Genomic DNA, 16161 nt, shown 5'->3' with positions numbered 1-16161 from the left:
CATCCACGATGAACACAGGGTCGTAGGTCACAAACAGCGAATCAGACTTCCTGATAAGGGCTGTACGGGCTACATAAATTCTTAGAGCCCTAACCACATCCAAGGATCTCGCCACCGGGGAGTCCTCTGGAAAGGCAGGAACCACGATGGGCTGGTTCAGATGAAAGGCCGATACCACTTTTGGGAGAAAGGCCAGGCTGGTACGGAGCTCCGCTCTGTCAGGATGAAACTGTAGAAATGGGGAGCGACAAGAAAGAGCCCCCAGTTCCGATACACGCCTGGCAGAAGCCAGAGCCAACAGAAGTACGACCTTCCAAGTAAGGTAGCGAAGGTCTACCTCCTCCAAGGGCTCAAAAACAGAGGACTGAAGGTACTCCAGCACCAAGTCCAAGTCCCAGGGAGCCGTTGGAGGACGAATGGGGGGCTGCAACCGAAGCACCCCCTGAAAGAAGGTTTAAACCTCAGGAAGAAAGGCTAACTTCTTCTGAAAAAAGATAGAGAGAGCTGAGACCTGAACCTTTAAGGTATTCAGCCTCAGCCCTGCCGACAAACCTTCCTGCAGAAAAAGGAGAAGTCTCGCCTTTTTGAACAGGCATGTAGAGACTCCACGCCTCTCACACCAAGCCACATAGGAGCGCCATATCCTGTGGTAGTGTGCTGAGGTAACCTCTTTCCTAGCGCGAAGCATGGTGGGTATAACTGCTCTAGGTATACCTGCCCTCCTCAGGATGGACCTCTCAGCAGCCACGCCGTCAAATGCAGACGACCTAAATCTGGGAAGATGAAGGGACCCTGGCTGAGAAGGTCTTCCTGAAGAGGTAGAGGCCACGGCTCGTCTATCAGCATAGCTGTCAGACTGGTGTACCAAGACCGACGAGGCCAGTCTGGAGCCACCAGCAGGGCCGTGACCCCCTCTCTCCGGATCCGCTGAAGTACCCGGGGTATCAGCGGAAATGGCGGGAATAGTTACACATACTGGAAGGTCCAAGGGGCCACCAGAGCGTCTACGCCCTCTGCCTGAGGATCTCGTGTTCTTGCGAAGAACCGACGAAGTTGGAAATTGTGGCGGGACGCCATCAGGTCCACTTGGGGACAGCCCCAGCGATGTACCAGCTTCTGAAAGACTTGAGGGTGCAAGCACCACTCTCCTTGATGAACGTCCCGCCGACTTAGGAAGTCGGCCTACCAGTTCTCCACTCCTGGAATGAACACGGCTGACAGGGCTAGGGCATGGGTCTCTGCCCAGACCAGGATCCTGCTGACCTCCTTCATGGCTGCGCAACTGCGGGTTCCTCCCTGCTTGTTGATGTACGCAACAGTCGTGGAGTTGTCGGACTGCACACGAACAGCTTTTCCCTGGAGAAGAGGTCTGGCCTGGAGAACAGCATAGTAGACAGCTCGTAGCTCCAGGATGTTGATGGAAAGCAGACTCTCCTGTTGCGTCCACAACCCTTGATACTGACGGTCCAGGGTGACCGCACCCCAACCCCGGAGGCTGGCGTCCGTGGTGATGAGGGTCCAGTCCCAAATCGCGATCCTCCTCCCCTGTTGTAGGTTGGCGGTGTTCAGCCACCACAGCAGGGACAAACGAGCCCGTGGGGACAGGGTCACCCTCTGCTGCAGATGCAGGTGAGAGCCCGACCATTGATGGAGGAGCGACAGCTGGAAGGGGCGAGAATGAAACCGGGCGTATTGCATCGCCTCGAAGGAGGATACCATCCTCCCTAAAAGTCTGGTGCACAGGTGTACAGACACCTGTCTCCGTCTCAGGACAAGTCTGACCAAGGCCTGCAAGGACTGAATCTTGTCCGCTGGAAGGAACACCCGCATCTGGCTGGTGTCCAGAATCATCCCTAGAAACAGGAGACGTTGAGTGGGATGAAGCTGCGACTTGGTCAAGTTGAGGATCCACCCGTGTGATGTGAGGATCTTCTGTGTGAGAAGAATGTGCTCTAACAGGGTGTCCCTTGAACGACTCTTCAGCAGAAGGTCGTCCAAATAGGGGATGATAGTAACCCCCTGCATGCGGAGGACCTCCATCATCACTGCCATCACCTTGGTGAAGACCCGAGGTGCGGACGAGAGGCCGAATGGAAGGGCCTGGAATTGCCAATGCCGGTCCTGCACTGCGAACCGCAGATAAGCCTGGTGCGGGGCCCAAATGGGGATGTGCAAGTAAGCGTCCTTGATATCTATGGATACCAAGAACTCCCCTTCTTCCAAACCCTGTATGACGGATTGAAGGGATTCCATCTTGAATCTGGCCACGTGCAAGTACGGGTTCAGATCCTTCAGGTTGAGAATGGGACGTACCGAGCCGTCCGGCTTCGGTACTAGAAACAGGCTGGAGTAGTAACCCCGGGACCGCTGTTCTGCGGGGACCGGAACCACTACTCCCATGTCCTGCAGCTTGGCGATGGCGGCCAGCAGCTGTTGTCCTTTCTCTGGAGGACGAGGAAGACCGGTCTTGAAAAACCGGTCTGGGGGAGACCTGCTGAAGCGAATCTTGTAACCGAGGGTCACAAGCTCTCTTACCCAGGCGTCCTGACAGGACTGGAGCCACATGGAGCCGAAGTTCCGTAACCGAGCACCTACCCTGGGGTCCCCCAGTTGGGACGGAGGACCGTCATGCAGCAGGCTTGGTGGCCTTGGGGTCCAGAGTGGTAGTGGAAGCACCTCTTCCACGGCCTCTGGTTCCTCTCTGTGAAGGAGCACCTCCCCTGGATCTACCTCTGAACCTACTGGAGGGATGAAAGGCACGAAAGGAAGGCATGTGGGCGGTTCTGCGAGATGGAGGTGGAGCTGCCGACGGAAGGAAGTGTGACTTCCCACCTGTGGCCTGGGATATCCATCTATCTAGTTCCGGGCCGAACAGGATCTCCCCGTTAAAGGCCATGGATTCCACCGCCCTTTTTGATTCTGCATCAGCCTGCCACTGACGCAGCCAGAGACCTCTGCGGGCTGAAATGGAGAGAGCAGAAATTCTACCTGCCGCCGCGCAAATGTCTGAGGACGCCTCTATTAAGAAGGTTGAAGCATCCTGGATTTGTTCAGACAGCTGCAGAATAGTAGCTGGATCTGAACCGTCATTCACCTCAGCAGAGAGTTGTGACGCCCAGACACCTATGGCCTTGTTCACCCAACAACCAATCTGCGCCGGACGCTGTAACACGCCAGCCGCTGAAAAGATGTTTTTCAAGGTCATCTCTAACCTACGGTCTGAGACATCCTTGAGGGTGGTAGCCCCAGGGACTGGGAGGACAGTCTTTTTGGACAGCCGGGATACAGATGAATCGACTCCCGGAGGAATTTCCACCTTCTTCCTGCCCTCCGGCAGCAGTGGATAGTTTTGAAAGAACCGTTTGGGAGCCTGAAAACGTTTGTCTGGGTTTTTCCAGGCGTCAGTTACCAGCTCATCTAATTCCTCAGCTACCGGGAAATTAGGGGACAATTTTGCCTTTTTCCCAAAAAGGGATGGCCGGGAAGGTGTATCAACTCCCTCTGTCACATTGCAGGCTACTTTGACCATCTCTATGAGGTCCTCAATACCCTGAGAGGGTGTGGCAGGTTCCTGTGTGTCATAGACTAACAAATCCTGTGCATCCTGTGCATCCTGCATGTCGTCCCCAGGGGGCGCAAATTCTCCCTCCTCCAGGTCTGGCATATCGTCAGAGTCAGGGGAGTGTAATGGAGAAGCTCTTCTCCTCAGCAAGGGAGGGGGCTGCCTTGAGGAGGACGGGCGAGGCTCAGCCTGCCGTGGAGCTAGGGCCCTAGTGAGGCTCTGAACTGCAGAGGTTAAATCCGTCTGCTGTGTCCTAGAGGTCTCTCTATCCTTCTGAGACTGAGTTAACTCAGAGGATAAACGGGACATAACCTCAGTAAGTTGTGAGGCCCAGAAAGGAGGGTCCACAGGGGTCTGTGACACAGAGGGAGTAACAGTGCATTTCTCACAGTTAATCTCCCCAGGGGCTGAAGGGGTAAACTTAGCATTGCAAGTCTTACAGGCAATTTTCTTGGAGCTTCCCCCTGCCATTGTACAAATATGTCACAGAATCCACACACTACCACACACCCAAGGGAGAGTAGGTATAGATAAGTCCAGTAAGAAGGACTGACAGGAGAGATAGTGAAGGAAAGGAGCTGCCACAGGCTTTGTACTGCGCTATGGTCTATAACCAGGTAGCGCTATAGCCTTGATTTTTTTCTTTGCACAGCCCAACTATCTCTCTCTAAGCTCTCAACCCCCCACTGTAACTCACAGTACCGGGAGAGCTATAGCAGGACGGTCACCAGGATCTGCGATGTACTTGTAGCCTTTGGTGGGGCTGCAGCGGTACAGGAGCTTCCCACTGTCTGCTCTGCCGCGGCGCCAGTGTAAAAAAGATGGCCGCCGCGCGTGTTAGCGCTGGGGATAGCCGGGGCTGCTGGGAGTACCGCGCGGTAGCTCCGCCCCCTCGCCCGACAGCTCTCGCGTCCTTGGCGCCAGGCTTGAAGCCCTCTGCTGCCGCCTTTCCTAATAAACCCTGACCACCGCCGCTAGCAGCGGTGGCAGGGAATACTCACTGTGCGCCTGCCGTCGGCGGTTGGCTGGGGGAGGACCGCGGCGTGCTTTGGTGGGCAGCGCCCATTGCCTCCCGAGACGGTGGTCTCAGCAGCCAGGGAGCCGGGCGCGCTGTTTGATTAGGGCGGTCGGCTCCCTCGGCAGGCTCCCACGTAGCAGGCAGATAGTGTAACACTATCTGCCTGTCCTCTGCGCAGAGTAAAAACCCATGCTGCTTAAAATCTCTGAAGTGCTCAGAGAGCACCTAGTGTGTGTCCGCTCCCTTTCGGGCACAAACTAAGACTGACCTGGAGGGGAAGTAGAAGGGGAGGAGTTAGCCACTCTAATATTTTATTTAAAGTGCCCATGCTCCCTGTGGTCGCCTTCTATTCCCCAGTGTTACTCCAGTGACACCTAGTGGATGAAGGAGAAAAAAGAATAGCGTTAGTACTGAATGGTCACAAGGATTCCAGGGGGGGGGGGTAGGGGGGAGAGAGACACATGTTGGCAGGGGAAGGGGATGGGAGAGAGATAATGTACAGTAAGATCATAAACGTACTTTTTTTCCATTTCATTGCCTGTCCTTTGTTCTGTGAGTACAGTAGATGCCAGTTTGAAGAGACGTCTCCAGTTGCTGTGCTACAGTAAGCACATCCAGCGTGTAACTCTGGGCATCCGTAGCAATCCATTTAAAGTGTCCTTTATCTTGGTACAATCAGCCTTTGTAAGATCAAATTTTTCCATGAGTCCTGTCACTAAATCGAGGCGCAGATTTTCTGGGATTGCGAATTTATTACGTTGACCATCAAAATTGACCCGATTGCACCAATTCTTATACAGGTCAAAAGAAACATGCTCTTGGAAAATCTGTTGTGCATAACGGTGCATTTCCATCTTCGCTGCTTCAAAGAGAGTGTTGACACCCTCAGCTGTGATGACTTTGAGTGGCATGTCAGGCAAGGAAATCCCCACAGCGCACAATTCTTTGGGTATGCTTCTAGGTGTTCTTTCATGTAGAGGTGATGTTCTTTGATGTTGAGGTAAGGTTGCGACGATCATATTTCCAGGGGACAATTGGGATGATGCAACCATTGCAATGTCCATGTTGTTAGAGGCTTGGGATGGTGCATTGTGTCTGTCAGCCAACCAGTGAGATGTCAGTGGGGTACTTGTTAAGTTGGTCTGACGTTGTTGTGTATCTGAAGCATTATGTGTGGCAGGCAACCAGTGAGATGACACTGGTGTGGTGTCCATGTTCACCAATTCATTTGGTAAAACAGTTTCTGTGTCCACGCTAGGGCTGGGCAATCGGTTGGATGAAGCTGGTGTCATCTCCAAATCAGAGAAGTGGAAAGATGTGGTTGGTTGGGTCATTTCCAAGTCACAATCCTCTGTTTCAAATGCATCAGGGCAGTCAAATTGTGATTGTACTGGATTAGATGTTGTGGGTGTAATGGGTGGCCCTGTAGCAGCTTGCCATTGTTTGGCTTGAGCAAGCATGTCATTCAGACCTCCTGACAGCACTTTAATTTGTCCTGTCAGTACATGAATTTCCGCTTTCAGTTCATCCACATGTACAGACAGTCCATTGTTTTGGGTTTCCAGGCGGGTCATCTTGCCCAAAATGTCTCTCACCAGCCCTGTGCAGCTACATTGTGGTGGGTTGTGATCCAGAAAGTTAAGTTTCCTACGGGACGGTGATTGAGATTTTTGTTCAAGAGGTGAAGCTCCAAAGGGTGCAAATCATTATCTACGGGAACTGACACATCTGTCACTGTGTTAATGTCTTGCTGTGCATCAGTGTTAATGTCTTGCACCAGACATTCATCGTGAAATTCTCCTCCAGTCACGAACTTGTTCTTGGCCTTGGCATTTTTCCGTAGTTTGACAACAGGAATATTTTCTTTTCCTGCTTTCTTCTTAACGATATTATTTTTAATGTGTGGCACTAATGCAGCCATTCTCTTGGGACATGCAAGTGAAGGTTCTCCAGAATATAATTTTTTTGTTTTCACCATCTTCAGTAGGCAGTGCACTCTACAATACAAAACAATAAGATTCAAGTTAATACAGTACATACAGTACAGTACCTGTACAGTACAGTACATTAGTTACAGTACAATACAGTAGCATACAGTATTGTATTATGGTATTACAGTAGTGAAAATTAGGTACTTGTGACTTATCTGGGCGCCCGATTTTCTTCATCGCACCTAAAAATCGCGTCAAATCGCATCGCATACAATCAGATTGCATGCGATGCGATTTGACGCGATTTGACGCGATTTTAATATGTGAAGGCACCCAGATGCCTGTTTCATCTGTGAAATGGCCCCCCAGACCCCATTTTTAATTGTATTCCCACCCTGATGGCTAAATGCCCCCATTGTTAACGCCACCCCACTATCAACGCTAACCCGAAGCTTGGCGAGCGCAGCGAGCCCGCGAGGGGCGGCGGTACGCGTCCTCCGACCTTTTCATACCCCCACTATCCACGTCGGCGTGGAGTAGATTTTATATAGTGTGGCGAGCGCAGCGAACCACCGAGCCCGAAGCGTGGCGAGCGCAGCGAGGGGACCCGGATACCTGTGAAGCCCGCGAGGGGACGCGTATAGCTGTGAAGGTATCCACATGCGCTCGCCACGCTTCGGGCTCGGTGGCTCGTTGCGCTCGCCACACTATATAAAATCAACTTCACGCCGACGTGGATTGTGGGGGTATGTAAAGGTCGGAGGACGCGTACCGCCGCCCCTCGCCGGCTCGCTGCGCTCGCCACGCTTCGGGTTGGCGTTGATAGTGGGGTGGCGTTAACAATGGGGGCATTTAGCCATCAGGGTGGGAATACAATTAAAAATGGGGTCTGGGGGGCCATTTCACATATGAAACAGGCATCTGGGTGCCTGTACATATTAAAATCGCATCAAATCGCATCGCATGCAATACAATAGCATACAATGCAACAGCGATTTTCTCTTCAAAGGAATTTCAAGGGAAATCGCATCAAATCGCATCAAATCGCTTGCTTAGGGTACTGGCATACAATTTCAACATCGGGCGCCCAGATACAGTAAGTCACAAGTACTGAAAATTATGTGACCGTACTGCATAGACATGAGCTTTTTTTTTTCAATAAAAGGGATGAAGCGATAAACAAAAGTGCAGTACGTTAACAGATGGGGCTTAGACAGACAGACTAGGAGGGGAGCATACTGTAGTTGGACAGAAAGATGGATGGGGACATACTGTACAGTACTGTACTATACAGAACTGGACTGTAGATTGACAGCGGATGGAGGGGGGCATACTGTAGATGGGCGGGCGGACAGACAGACAGAGACAGACAGACAGGGAGGGGGCACATACTGTAGAGGAATAGGAAGAGAACCATATTGGAGCATAGACACAGACGAGGGCCAAAGACTGCCAGGACAGATCTTCAGAGCCCCATACAGTACTGTGTGTGGGTAGGAGGCATGGACAACAGAACACCATTCTGTATGAATTACTGTACATACTGTACTGTAGGGGATACGGACTAGTGTTCATTCTAGCACCCGCCATCTTAGAATATCCATGCAGCTTCTGTTCCCAGTGCAGTCAGTTTTTGAGGATCCTAGAGGAGGTGGAGGACTCCTCTAAGTTTCTTAAAAACGCTCTGCTGTACAGGGGCAGCCATATTCTTAGTGTCACTTTTCATTAGCAGGAGCAGGGAGAGCCGGGACTGATGCACTGTTGCGGCAGGTACCATCGGTGGCAATATGCTGAGCGGTAAGGGGTGGGGGAGCTGGGAGAGCAGGACCTGGGCAGAAGGCAGCAGGTAACAATAGCCCCACAGCACAAATCTGCTTGCTACTGTAAGCACCTTTCTTACCACCGCTGGGGCTGTATGCTGTACTTACGCCACTGTGCACACTGTATTGTCCATTGGCATACCGTAATGCCCATTACACATACAGTACTTTATGACACACACCGTAATGCCAATGTACAGTACAGTATGTAGAGTAATGTACAAAAAAGTTTAAAAACAAATCAAAAAATAAACTGGTACAGTATTCTGGTTCTCCGGATACCTGTAATCTAGTATTACTGTAATTACAGTACTTACAATACGAACACCCACAGCTAGGGGATTTTGTACACAGCTAAGGGATTTTTTACACAAATACAGTAAAGTATACTGTATGACTGAGTCTGTGAAATAGTCTATTAATATGCGCAAAACTCCACCCCCCCCCCCCCCCCACCTGCGAAAAAATACGTTATTTACAGTATTACACCAACAGTATTACGGACTAATCCAGTATTTACAGTAGCACAGATTATACGACAATACCCATAGTAGCAGCCTGCAGTAGCCCACCCTAATAGAGTATTGTCATCGCAAGTCGGGGATCTGCGGCCTATACACACCAGGCAATTTTAACACATTGTACAATATTCTAAATGGCGCTATCTCTACTGCACTGCACTGTACTGTATGTGGCATCCATGTTGATCCCTAAAATGGCGGAAAATCACGATACCACGTGATCCTATTGCTGTGACTACTTCAATTACAAGTACAGTATGCAAAAAACAAAAATAAGATGCGAAAGGATCCGTTATTTACGGTATTACAACAATATTACGGACAATACCCCAATCCAGGATTTATTACACATTATACGGACAATACCCATAGCGGCAGTCTGCAGCAGCCTAATAAAGTATTCTCATCGCTAGTCGGGGAACTCTGGACCATACACACCAGGCAATTTTCAGATGAAAAGCGTCTAGTGTGTATGATCCTCAAGAGAATCATGCACTGTTCATTATGGTACTTATGGTACCTGAAGCAGAAGTGCAGTAAGGGGGAGGGAAAGTTGATCCTGCCCTAGCAAATTTAGCTGGGGATCTGCGTCCCATACACACCAGGCAATTTTAACACATTGTACAATATTCTAAATGGCGCTATCTCTACTGCACTGTGCAGCCATGTCGATTCCCAACATGGCGGAAAATCACGATATCACATGTGCTCCTATTACTGACTGAGCCTGCGAAACAGTCCGTAAACATGAGAAAAACACCGGTCCCCTCGTTTGAGGAAAAAATACGTTATTTACAGTATTACACCAATAGTATTACGGAGAGATCTAGTATTTAGCAGCCTACAGTAGCCCACCCTAATAGAGTATTGTCATCGCTAGTCAGGGATCTGCGGCCCATACACACCAGGCAATTTTAACACATTGTACAATATTCTCAATGGCGCTATCTCTACTGCACTGCACTGAACGTGTAAGCCATCAAAAATCACGATATCACTACTCGATACTGTATACAGTAAGTCTGCGAAACAGACTCTAGTATTTACGGACAATACCCATAGCGGCAGCCTGCAGTATCTGAATACAGTATACACAGCAGGCGATTGTATACAGTATTCTGCACCGGGTGCATTTGAACAGTAGGGAAAGAAGGGAAACAGGTTCATTCAGGGACAAGGTGGGAACCGAGCGCTTCCGCGCAGGGCCCGTTTTGTCCTCGTAGGAGCCTGGCTGCTTACTGTATACTGTAATGCAGCAATCAGTCAAATGTACAAATGACTGTACTACTGTATAGTGTACTTACTGCTCCAGCGAGAAGATACTGTACTGTTCATGCGGAAGGCAGTATGATGGTAAAGCTTAGTAGAAACAGGAACGCAGCAACAACTTGACTTTGGATTCAGCAGAATGAATAGTCCAGGTGTACAGGTACAATCTCGTGCTTGTATACAGGCAAGAGATGAAGAGACGATCCGTAGCAATTCTACACAGTTTAGATGCAGAAAAACAAACTGGATAGTTTGACAACTTTAGCGTCTGTAGCTGAATTTATGCTGGCAGAGACAAAGGAAAACCTTCACGAAGCTGATAGGTGCATTTGAAATATGTACAATTAGCAGTGAAACAAAAAGGCAGACTGCAATTAACATACTGTATTTTGTATGACTGCAATCAACATCTTATTGTCTGAGGTGTCGGTCTGTGTCTGAGTTTGGAGAAATCTATTGTTGCGGAAAAAAACATTCTCTGTAGCGCAGTATGTATGGGTATTAACTATCGTGTACATGGCGGCCTGCCATTGAGAATTTTTGTTTGTGGAAAAGTCCGAAAGAATTTGATACTGTAAGCACCAAATACTGTAACTATTGGTTTAAAAAAAAAAGTACGTTTAAAAAATGAAAAATTATTGTAACCAACTGAGAATCAAATTACTGATACTGACATAGTGAGGCTGTGCTTCTACCCGCTAGGCCACTGTTGCCTGTGATTATAGCAATAGCAGATGGTTAGCATGGCTTCTGCACCAATCACATACAGTTCATGACCATACAGTACGTAATCTGCGGCTGCGAATAAAATACAAAAACTCTGTCCATAAAGTAAGGACAAAATCCGTAGTGTATAGTATGATACTGTAGGTCCTCAAATAATGTTTTAAGTAGTCATCCAGCAATAGAAAAGGTTAGCATGGCTTCTGTACCAATTACATAAATGACCGTACGTAGCTGCTTCTGCAAATAAATACAAACACTCTGTCCGTAAAGTAAGGACAAGATCCGTAGTGAAAAGTGGCTGTTTAGCAAAGGTTAGCGAATTTAATCCCGAAACACGGTCCTTAAAGCAAGGAATTTTACCTGAAAAGCTAAATCTATTTTGCGAAAAAAAAACGTTCTCTGTAGCGCAGTATGTATGGGTATTAACTATCGTGTACATGGAGGCCTGCCATTGTGAATTTTTGTTTGTGGAAAGGTTCGAAAGAATTTGATAAGCACCAACTACTGTAACTACAGTACCTGTATTGGTTTATAAAAAAAAAAAGTACGTTTAAAAAATGAAAATATATTGTAACCAACTGAGGATCGAACTCCTGATACTGACATAGTGAAGCTGTTCCTCTACCCGCTAGGCCACTGTTGCCTGCGATTATAGCACTAGCAGATGGTTAGCATGGCTTCTGCACCAATTACATACATACAGTACATGACCATACAGTATGTCACTGCGGCTGCGAATAAAATACAAAAACTCTGTCCGTAAAGTAAGGACAAAATCCGTAGTGTATAGTATGATACTGTAGGTCCTCAAATAATGTTTTAAGTAGTCATCCAGCAATAGCAAAGGTTAGCATGGCTTCTGTACCAATTACATAAATGACCGTACGTAGCTGCTTCTGCGAATAAATACAAACACTCTGTCCGTAAAGTAAGGACAAAATCCGTAGTGAAAAGTCGTGGCAGCCACTGTTTTGTAGAAGAGATTTTTACGCATGCGCTGTACTGTTTGGGAAAAGTGACATCTGGTGGTCAATGAGTGTAACTGTAGGTTACATTTACAAGATTACGTTACGTTATAACGCGATCTATAACGGGACTATGGCGCAAGGAGCAGGCGCGATTTGCATAGCGCACTTTATGCGCAACGCAGCCACGATGTACTTGGGCATAACTGTACAGTATATTGCAAAACAAGAGGTGGTTTTATGTTTTAACTTGTCTACCTAAGTTTCTTCAAAATATGATCACAAGGTCAAAAATATCCCTGGGTGGGATTAAACCACAAACCTTTGAGATAGAAACCAAATGTGCTGACTGATTGTTCCAAGTCAACAAAATAAGACTAGATTCAAGTTAGTACCATAAAAAAATTCCTAGACATAGATTTAATAGTGATTATTTTAAAGAGCTTTTGTAAGATTCTTTATCTACTGAAGAACAGAGGAGAAACATTGGTACTTTCTGATGAAGAGTGAAGCTTTCAGGAGCTTCTATGACTTAAGATTAGGAACACTATACCACAAGAGGGGATTGAACAACCAACCTTTCGGTTAACAGCCAAACGCGCTAACCGATTGCGCCACAGAGACCACTCTAAAGTTGTATCACATTAGTGATCTAAAAATGATTTATTGATATATGTGTAAAAGGCCACAATCTGGAGATCTTTTGTAAAACTCTTCCTCCATTGAAGAACAAAAAAAACAATTGGTACTTTCTTGTCAAGAGGTAAGCTTTCAGGAGCTTAAGCTGTTTATATGATTAGAAGAGTGGCGCAGCGGAAGCGTGCTGGGCCCATAACCCAGAGTTCGATGGATCGAAACCATCCTCTGCTATCTTTGTTTTTTTATAATTATTTTTTGATTAAACCAATACAAAACTGAGATTAATATTTTGGCTCAGTTCTTTTTTATTATGTTAAAAAAGAGATTTAGTAAAACTGTTCATCCATTAAAGAACAAAGAAACACATTGGTACAAACACTAAAATGTGCTTCAATGGTTTCCTAAAAACTTATCTAATTAACTACTTTTAGGAGGAATTGTATCAGAGAAGCCTAGATATATTGCAAAACAAGAGGTGGTTTTATGTTTTAACTTGTCTACCTAAGGTTCTTCAAAATATGATCACAAGGTCAAAAATATCCCTGGGTGGGATTAAACCACAAACCTTTAAGATAGAAACCAAATGTGCTGACTGATTATTCAAAGTCAACAAAATAAAACTAGATTTAAGTTAGTATCATAAAAAATTCCTAGACATAGATTTAATAGTCATTATTTTAAAGAGCTTTTGTAAAATTCTTTATCTACTGAAGAAAAGAGGAGAAACATTGGTACTTTCTGATAAAGAGTGAAGCTTTCAGGAGCTTCTATGACTTAAGATCAGGAACACTATACCACAAGAGGTGATTTAATGTTTTAATTTGTCAAAATCAAGTTCTCCAAAATGTGACCAAAAAGTCAATTACGTCCCTGGGTGAGATTGAACCACCAACCTTTTGGTTAACAGCCGAACGCGCTAACCGATTGCACCACAGAGACCACTCTAAAGTTGTATCAAATTAGTGATCTAAAAATGATTTATTGATATATGTGTAAAAGGCCACAATCTGGAGATCTTTTGTAAAACTCTTCCTCCATTGAAGAACAAAAAAACTAATTGGTACTTTCTTGTCAAGAGGTAAGCTTTCAGGAGCTTAAGCTGTTTAAATGATTAGCAGAGTGGCGCAGCGGAAGCGTGCTGGGCCCATAACCCAGAGGTCGATGGATCGAAACCATCCTCTGCTATCTTTGTTTTTTTATAATTATTTGTTGATTAAACCAATACAAAACTGAGATTAATATTTTGGCTCAGTTCTATCTTTTTTATTATGTTAAAAAAGAGATTTAGTAAAACTGTTCATCCATTAAAGAACAAAGAAACACATTGGTACAAACACTAAAATGTGCTTCAATGGTTTCCTAAAAACTTACCTAATTAACTACTTTTAAGAGGAATTGTATCAGAGAAGTCTAGATATACTGCATAACAAGAGGTGGTTTTATGTTTTAACTTGTCTACCTAAGGTTCTTCAAAATATGATCACAAGGTCAAAAATATCCCTTGGTGGGATTAAACCACAAACCTTTGAGATAGAAACCAAATGTGCTGACTGATTGTTCCAAGTCAACAAAATAAGACTAGATTCAAGTTAGTACCATAAAAAAATTCCTAGACATAGATTTAATAGTCATTATTTTAAAGAGCTTTTGTAAGATTCTTTATCTACTGAAGAACAGAGGAGAAACATTGGTACTTTCTGATGAAGAGTGAAGCTTTCAAGAGGCGATTTAATGTTTTAACTTGCCAACATCAAGTTCTCCAAAATGTGACGAAAAAAGTCAATTACGTCCCTGGGTGCCACATGAAATGAATGAAACTTCACACTGAAGCAATAAAAATTCACATTATTCCAAACAGAATGAGCCAAAATTCACATGGACGGAGTTAAAATTCACATTATGTCACACTGAATATGCCAACATTCACATTATGCCACATAGAATAAGCCAAAATTCATGTTATTGCACCCAGATGGAGCCAAAATTCACATTATGCCACAACGGATGATGCAAACTTCTGTTATGTGGTGGGAAGGGGTCTCTTTTCAAGTGTAAAAGCCCCCCTCCACTAGTGCAATTTGGAATGTTTTCCTCTGATGCAGAGAAATCAAATTAAATCGAATTAAAGTGCAAAATGGTGTTAGATTCTGTTGAAATTAAAATGAATCGTATTTCCACTCAAGATGAAGATTTTATATTAATGGGCATTATATATGTACAATATTCAGGAACATTCACTTAAACTGACATAATCTATTCCAAGCTGCTAACCTGTCGCCATCAATCAAGGGAGACCAAGCAACAAGCTATTCTGAAGCGTCACCTAATGTTGTCAATAGAACTAGTGTGTATAGGTTTTATAAAATATACATTACAACATGTCTTACGTCAGAGAGCCGACTAGAACTGCTGACAGAAGAGCTGAATACAATCTACCATATATGTAAATGATTTAAATAGATAGTTTAGCATATTCCTTATATGCAACACCCCTTTCAATGAATGTGCCCATATTTTAGTAAGTTAAGAGCTATATATTGTACCATGTGATGAGAGCAGAGGAAGGGGGCTGGTGCTGGGCTGGGTAAGATCTGACAGCTGCAGCTGAGACGAGGGTAGCTATGTTACTAGTTTGAATGAAGCCTGCAATCACAGAAGCCCAGCACCATGCCTCCACACTCCATTATGCTGTGCTGTTCTGTCTGTCTGTAAGAATAAACCATCATCACACGATTTATAAGAAATTTGGAGTCATATATTATTCATTTTAATCCAACTTTTCAATTCTATCTCCCCCAGAACCCAGATGGCAACATATCTTACCTGGTAGAATAGAAGACACTGCTATATGGGTCCTGGGGAAAGGGGATGTTACATGGGGGTAGATGGGGATGTGTGTATAGGAGAGGAGGGTAGCTGGATATTTGTGCATGCTCACTATTAGGAAATAGGTATGGCATTGACACCGTCTATCTGGGAGGTAATACAGTTCCACACATCAGCTCCCCCCTCAGTAATGCCACACACCAGCTCCCCATAATAATGCCACACATACCCATCACATTTCCACACACTAGATCCCCCTTAGTAATGCCACACACCAGCTCCCCCTTAGTAATGCCACACATTCCCATCACATTTCCACACACTAGATCCCCCTTAGTAATGCCACACACCAGCTCCCCCTTAGTAATGCCACACATTCCCCTCACATTTCCACACACTAGATCCCCCTTAGTAATGCCAAACACCCCCCCCTTAGTAATGCCACACACTAGATTCCCCTTAGTAATGCCACACACCAGCTCCCCATAGTAATTCCACACATTCCCCTCACATTTCCACACACTAGATCCCCCTTAGTAATTCCACACACCAGTTCAACCCTTAGTAATTCAGCAGATGCCCATCACATTTCCACACACCAGCTCCCCCCTTAGTAATGCCACACACCAGCTCCCCCTTAGTAATGCCACACACCAGCTCCCCCCTTAGTAATGCCACACACCAGCTCCCTCCTTAGTAATGCCACACACCAGCTCCCCCCTTAGTAATGCCACACACCAGCTCCCTCCTTAGTAATGCCACACACCAGCTCCCCCCTTAGTAATTCTACACACCAGCTCCCCCTTAGCAATGCTACACACCAGCTCCCCCATAGTAATACCACACACCAGCTCCCCCTTAGTAATGCCACACACCAGCTCCCC

General features: G+C 46.1%; 1 non-coding gene across 1 annotated transcript; it reads left to right on the top strand.

Annotated features, from left to right (window-relative positions):
• Positions 1-13564: 13564 nt before the first annotated feature.
• Positions 13565-13636, top strand: TRNAM-CAU (transfer RNA methionine (anticodon CAU)). Its single transcript has one exon. It is a non-coding gene; the product is annotated as a tRNA-Met (tRNA).
• Positions 13637-16161: the final 2525 nt, after the last annotated feature.

The sequence above is a fragment of the Crinia signifera genome, chromosome 3 (genome assembly GCF_055691185.1).
Source record: "Crinia signifera chromosome 3, ASM5569118v1, whole genome shotgun sequence".
Taxonomy (NCBI): domain Eukaryota; kingdom Metazoa; phylum Chordata; class Amphibia; order Anura; family Myobatrachidae; genus Crinia; species Crinia signifera.
Note: the sequence above shows the minus strand (reverse complement) of the source record. Positions and strands in the feature narration are given on the sequence as shown.